The following is a 7,705-nucleotide window of genomic DNA, read 5'->3' on the forward strand; positions in this document are numbered from 1 at the left end:
AAACTCATGGTACCGATCGTCACCGAACGTTAAGCGTGCGGACCCTATGGGTTCGAGAACTATGTAGACATGACCGAGACACGTCTCCGATCAATAACCAATAGCGGAACCTGGATGTTCATATTGGCTCCTACATATTCTACGAAGATCTTTATCGGTCAAACCGCATAACAACATACATTGTTCCCCTTGTCATCAGTATGTTACTTGCCTGAGATTCGATCATCGGTATCTCAATACCTAGTTCAATCTCGTTACCGTCAAGTCTCTTTACTCGTTTCCATAATGCATCATCCTGCAACTAATTCATTATTCACATTGCTTGCAAGGCTTGTTGTGATGTGCATTATCGAGAAGGCCCAGAGATACCTCTCTGACAATCGGAGTGACAAATCCTAATATCGATTTATGCCAACTCAACAAGTACCATTGGAGACACCTGTAGAGCACCTTTCTAATCACCCAGTTACGTTGTGACGTTTGGTAGCACACAAAGTGTTCCTCCGGTAATCGGGAGTTGCATAATCTCATAGTCATAGGAACATGTATAAGTCATGAAGAAAGCAATAGCAGTAAACTAAAATGTTCAAGTGCTAAGATAACGGAATGGGTCAAGTCAATCACATCATTCTCCTAATGATGTGATATCGTTTATCAAATGACAACTCATGTCTATGGTTAGGAAACATAACCATCTTTGATCAACGAGCTAGTCAAGTAGAGGCATACTAGTGACACTCTGTTTGTCTATGTATTAACACATGTATTATGTTTCCAGTTAATACAACTCTAGCATGAATAATAAACATTTATCATGATATAAGGAAATATAAATAACAACTTTATTATTGCATCTAGGGCATATTTCTTTCAGTCTCCCACTTGCACTAGAGTCAATAATCTAGTTCACATCTTTATGTGATTAGTTCACATCTCCATGTGACTAATACCCAAAGGGTTTACTAGAGTCAATAATATAGTTAACATCGCTATGTGATTAACACCCAAAGAGTGATCATGTTTTGCTTGTGAGAGAAGTTTAGTCTACGAGTCTGCAACATTCAGATCTGTATGTATTTCGCAAATTTCTATGTCTACAATGCTCCGCACAAAACTACTCTAGCTAATTGCTTCCACTTTCAATATGTATCCAGATCGAGACTTAGAGTCATCTAGATCAATGTAAAAAGCTTGCATCGACGTAACTCTTTACGACGAACTCGTTTATCACCTCCATAACCAAGAAATATTTCCTTAGTCCTCTAAGGATAATTTTGACCACTGTCCAATGATATACTCCTAAGATCACTATTGTACTCCCTTGCCAGAAAAAATGCTAAGGTATAGAATAGGACCGGTAAACAACATAGCATACTTTATAGAACCTATGACTGAGGCATAGGGAATGACTTTTCATTCTCTTTCTATTTTCTGCCGACTTCACACCTTGCAACACAGGCAAGAACTCCTTCTTTGAATGTTCCATTTTGAACTACTTCAAAATATTGTCAAGGTATGTACTCATTGAAAAAACTTATCAACCGTCTTGATCTATCTCTATAGATCTTGAAGCTCAATGTGTAAGCAGCTTCATTGAGGTATTTCTTTGAAAAACTCTTTTTAAACACTCCTTTATGCTTTCCAGAAAATTCTACATTATTTCCGATCAACAATATGTCATTCACATATACTTATCAGTAATGTTGTAGTGCTCCCTCGCATTTTCTTGTAAATACAGGCTTCACCGCAAGTTTGTATAAAACCATATGCTTTGATCACTTTATCAAATCATATATTCCAACTCTGAGATGCTTGCACCAGTCCATAGATGGATCGCTGGAGCTTGCTCACTTTGTTAGCACCTTTAGGATCGAAAAAAACATTTTGGTTGCATCATATACAACTCTTCTTTAACAAATCCATTAAGGAATATAGTTTTGACATCCATTTGCTAGATTTCATAAAATGCGGCAACTGCTAACATGATTCAGACAGACTTTTAAGCATCGATACGAGTGAGAAAATCTCATCGTAGTCAACACCTTGAACTTGTCGAAAACATTTTGTGACAATTCGAGCTTTGTAGATAGTAACACTACTATCAGCGTCCGTCTTCCTCTTGAAGATCCATTTATTCTTAATGACTCACCGATCATCGGGCAAGTCAATCAAAGTCCATACTTTGTTCTCATACATGGATCCCGTCTCAGATTTCATGGCCTCAAGCCATTTCGCGGAATCTGGGCTCATCATCGCTTCCTCATAGTTCGTAGGTTCGTCATGGTCTAGTAACATGACTTCCAGAAAGGATTACCGTACCACTCTGGTGCGGACCATACTCTGGTTGTCCTACGAGGTTCGGTAGTAACTTGATCTGAAGTTTCATGATCATCATCATCAGCTTCCTCACTAATTGGTGTAGAGATCACTAGAACTGATTTCTGTGATGAACTACTTTCCAATTCGGGAGAAGGTACAATTACCTCATCAAGTTCTACATGCCTCCCACTCACTTCTTTCGAGAGAAACTCCTTCTCTAGAAAGGATCCACTTTTAGCAACAAAGATCTTGCCTTTGGATCTGTGATAGAAGGTGTACCCAACAGTTTCCTTTGGGTATTCTATGAAGACACATTTCTCCGATTTGGGTTCGAGCTTATCAGGTTGAAACTTTTTCACCTAAGCATCGCAGCCCCAAACTTTAAGAAACGACGGCTTAGGTTTCTAGCCAAACCACAGTTCATATGGTGTCGTCTCGACGGATTTAGATAGTGCCCTATTAATACGTCTCCATCGTATCTACTTTCCCAAACACTTTTGCCCTTGTTTTGGACTCTAACTTGCACGATTTGAATGGAACTAACCCGAACTGACGCTGTTTTCAGCAGAATTCACATGGTGTTATTTATGTGCAGAAACAAAAGTTCTCGGAATGACCTGAAACTCCACGGAGATTATTTTTGGAAATAATAAAAAATACTGGCAAAAGTATCAAGGCCATGGGGCCCACACCCTAGCCACGAGGGTGGGGGCGCGCCTGCCCCCCTGGGCGCGCCCCCTGCCTCGTGGGCCCCCTGGAGCTCCACCGACCTCAACTCCAACTCCATATATTCGTGTTTGGGGAGAAAAATGAGAGAGAAGGATTCATCGCGTTTTATGATCCGGAGCCGCCGCCAAGCCCTAAACTCTCTCGAGAGGGCTGATCTGGAGTCTGTTCGGGGCTCCAGAGAGGGGAATCCGTCGCCATCGTCATCATGAACCTTCCTCCATCACCAATTTCATGATGCTCACCGCCGCGCGCGAGTAATTCCATCATAGGCTTGCTGGACGGTGATGGGTTGGATGAGATTTATCATGTAATCGAGTTAGTTTTGTTAGGGTTTGATCCCTAGTATCCACTATGTTCTGAGATTGATGTTGCTATGACTTTGCTATGCTTAATGCTTGTCACTAGGGCCCGAGTGCCATGATTTCAGATCTGAACCTATTATGTTTTCATGAATATATTTGAGTTCTTGATCCTATCTTGCAAGTCTATAGTCACCTACTATGTGTTATGATCCGGCAACCCCGAAGTGACAATAATCGGGACCACTCCCGGTGATGACCGTAGTTTGAGGAGTTCATGTATTCACTATGTGTTAATGCTTTGATTCAGTACTCTATTAAAAGGAGGCCTTAATATCCCTTAGTTTCCAATAGGACCCCGCTGCCACGGGAGGGTAGGACAAAATATGTCATGCAAGTTCTTTTCCATAAGCATGTACAACTATATTCGGAATACATGCCTACATTACATTGATGAACTGGAGCTAGTTCTGTGTCACCCTACGTTATGACTGTTACATGATGAACCGCATCCGGGATAATTCTCTATCACCGATCATTGCCTACGAGCTTTCCATTGTTGTTCTTCACTTATTTACTTTTCCGTTGCTATTGTTATCATCACTACAAAATACCAAAAATATTACTTTTGCTACCATTACCTTTTACCACCGTTACCACTACTATCATATTACTTTGCTACTAAATACTTTGCTGCAGATATTAAATTATCCAGGTGTGGTTGAATTAACAACTCAGCTGCTAATACTTGAGAATATTCTTTGGCTCCCATTGTGGTGAATCAATAAATTTGGGTTGAATACTCTACCCTCAAAAACTGTTGCGATCCCCTATACTTGTGGGTTATCAAGACTATTTTCTGGCTCCATGCTTTGAGTCACTTGGGATTTATATCTGCTCGTCACTATGAAGAACTTGAAAGACGCGAAAACAAAAAATTTATCCCTCAACTACGAGGGGAGGTAAGGAACTGCAATCTAGCTCTGCACTTGATTCAGCTTCTATTTTAAGTAAGCTTGCAACACCTAAACCTATTTCTGCTATTAATTATGATATGTCGCATATTATTGATGATGCCACTTTTGCTATGCATGATACTTATGATGAAACTACTTCTATGCTTGATACTATTGTGCCACTTGGTGAATTTCTTGATGAACAACTTGCTAGGGCTAGAGAGAATGAAATTATTGAAACTGATAGTATTGATGAAAGTGATGATGAAGGCTCTCCAAATAAATATGAATTTCCTGTTGTGCCTGAGGGTTATGTTATGGATGAAGAAACTAAAAGAGACTTTCTTGCATGCAATGATAGAAGTGATCTTAAGAAATTATTAGCTAAGCTTAAACAAAAAACTCTGAATGCTAGAATGAAATATGATCCTGCTTATGCTACTTCACATATCTTTGTTACTGATAAGGTTATGAATTCTCTATTGATCCTGATATAATTACTTTGGTTGAATCTGATCCTTTTTATGGCTATGAATCTGAAAATGTTGTGGCACATCTTACTAAATTAAATGATATAGCCACCTTGTTCACTAATGATGAGAGAACTCGCTACTTTTATATCCTTAAAATATTTCTGTTCTCATTAAAGGGTGATGCTAAGATATGGTTTAATTATCTTGATCCTGGTTGTGTGCGTAGTCCCCAGGATATGATTTATTACTTCTCTGCTAAATATTTCCCTGCTCATAAGAAACAAGCTGCCTTAAGGGATATATATAATTTTGTGCAAATTGAAGAAGAGAGTCTCCCACAAGCTTGGGGGAGGCTTCTCCAATTACTTAATGCTTTTCCTGATCATCCTCTTAAGAAAAATGAAATGCTTGATATCTTTTATAATGGACTAACCGATACTTCCAGAGACCAGCTGGATAGTTGTGATGGTTTTGTTTTCAGGGAAAGAACACCGGATGAAGCTAAAATTCTATTGAATAATATGTTGACAAATGAAAATAATTGGACACCTCCTGAGCCAACTCCTGAGCCTATTCCTAAACCAACTCCGAAGAAAAGGGGTGTTCTATTTCTCAGTCCTGAAGATATGCAAGAGGCAAAGAAATCCATGAAAGAAAAAGGTATAAAAGCTTAAGATGTTAAGAATTTACCTCTTGTTGAAGAAATACATGATCTTAATTTACCGCCTGTTGAAGAAATACATGGTTTTAATCCATCACCTATTCAAGAAACACATGGTCTTGATAACCCGACACAGCTAGTAAAGGTAAATTCTCTCTATAGATATGATAAAGCTGAAATCCCTCCTACTAAGATTGCTAGCCAATGTTTGGATGAGTTTGATAACTTTATGGTTAAGCAAGAAGACTTCAATGCTTATTTTGGTAGAGAATTAAAACGCAATGCTTATATAATTGAACACTTGAGTGATTATATGTCCAGAGTTAAATGTGAACTTAAACTCATTTGCAAACATGCTTCTATGGTTACCACCCAAGTAGAACCAGTACTTAAAGCTCAGAATAATTTTCTCAATGAATTGAATAGTAAAAACAATGATTTTGTTGTTAGAGTGGCTACTAGAACTAGTAAAATGACTCAGGAACCTTTGTATCCTCAAGGCCATCCTAAGAGAATTGAGCAGGATTCTTAGAAAAATAATGTAGATGCACCTAGTCCTTCTAAGAGGAAGAAAAAGAAAAATGATAGGACTTTGCATGCTTCTAGTGAACCTGTTGTAGACACACCTGAGAATCCTAATGATATTTCTATTTCTTATGCTGAGACACAATCTGGTAATGAACATGAACCTAGTGATAATGTTAATGATGATGTTCATATTGATGCTCAACCTAGTAATGACAATGATGTAGAGATTGAACCTGTTGTTGATCTCGATAACCCACAATCAAAGAATCAACATTATGATAAGAGAGACTTTGTTGCTAGAAGCATGGTAAAGAAAGAGAACCATGGGTTCAGAAACCCATGCCCTTTCCTCCTAAACCATCCAAGAAAAAGGATGATAATTTTGAGCGCTTTGCTGAAATGATTAGACCTATCTTTTTGCGTATGCGTTTGATTGATATGCTTAAAATGAATCCTTATGCTAAATATATGAAGGAAATTGTTACTAATAAAAGAAAGATACCGGAAGCTGAAATTTCCACCATGTTTGCTAATTATACTTTTAAAGGTGGAATACCAAAGAAATTTGGAGATCCAGGAGTACCAACTATACCATGCTCCATTAAAAGAAACTATGTTAAAACTGCTTTATGTGATCTTGGAGCCCGTGTTAGTGTTATGCCTCTCTCTTTATATTGTAGACTTGATTTGAATAAGTTGACACATACTGAAATATCTTTGCAAATGGCTGATAAATCAACTGCTATGCCTGTCGGTATTTGTGAGGATGTGCCTGTTGTGGTTGCAAACGTTACTATTTTAACGGACTTTGTTATTCTTGATATTCCCGAGGATGATAGTATGTATATTATTCTTGGAAGACCCTTTTTGAATACTGCAGGGGCTGTTATTGATTGCACCAAAGGCAATGTCACTTTTCATGTTAATGGTAATGAGCATACGGTACACTTTCCGAGGAAACAACCTCAAGTCCACAGTATCAATTCTATTGGAAAATTTTCAACAATTACTATTGGAGGTTTTGAATTTCCTCTTCCTACTGTCAAGAAGAAATATGATATTCTTATTGCTGGGGACATGCATATCCCTGTTGAGGTGACCTAGTGTTATTCGAAATTTCTCAGGTTCCATGTTATTCGGAATAAATTTGTTAACAAGACTTGATCAACCTTGTTAGTGGATTCCTTTTGATGAGCATGGGATGGATGAAGTTAGAAAACACAACTCTCTGTACCCTCTTTTTACTTTCTGTTATTTATATTAAATAAAGAAAAATAGTATTTTTTTCTATCTGTTTTCTCAATTATCTATGCAATAAAAAATACCCCGAAAATAAAAATTCTCCAAATGCCCTGAAATTTAAATATGATTTTTTCTGGAATATTTGAGAATATTTGGCATTGAGAACGCAGCAGGGGGAGCAAGCACCTGGGCACGAGGGTCCAGGGCGTGCCCACCCCTACAGGGCGCGCCCCCTGCCTCATGGGCCCATGGTGACTCCCCTTCACTTATTCCTGCACCCACACACTTTTTCTTCCTCCCAAAAAAATCACCAGCCAGCTCAAGCACGAGTTCTAGCTCATTTTGCTGTGATTTTCGATCTCCTTGCTCAAAGCACCTCTCACAAAACTGCTTTGGAGGGATTGTTCCTTGGTATGTGACTCCTCCATTGGTCCAATTAGTTTTTGTTCTAGTGCTTTATTCATTGCAAATTTGTTCTGCCTAGGTGACCATGTTCTT

The sequence above is a fragment of the Triticum dicoccoides genome, chromosome 5A (assembly GCF_002162155.2).
Source record: "Triticum dicoccoides isolate Atlit2015 ecotype Zavitan chromosome 5A, WEW_v2.0, whole genome shotgun sequence".
NCBI lineage: Eukaryota > Viridiplantae > Streptophyta > Magnoliopsida > Poales > Poaceae > Triticum > Triticum dicoccoides.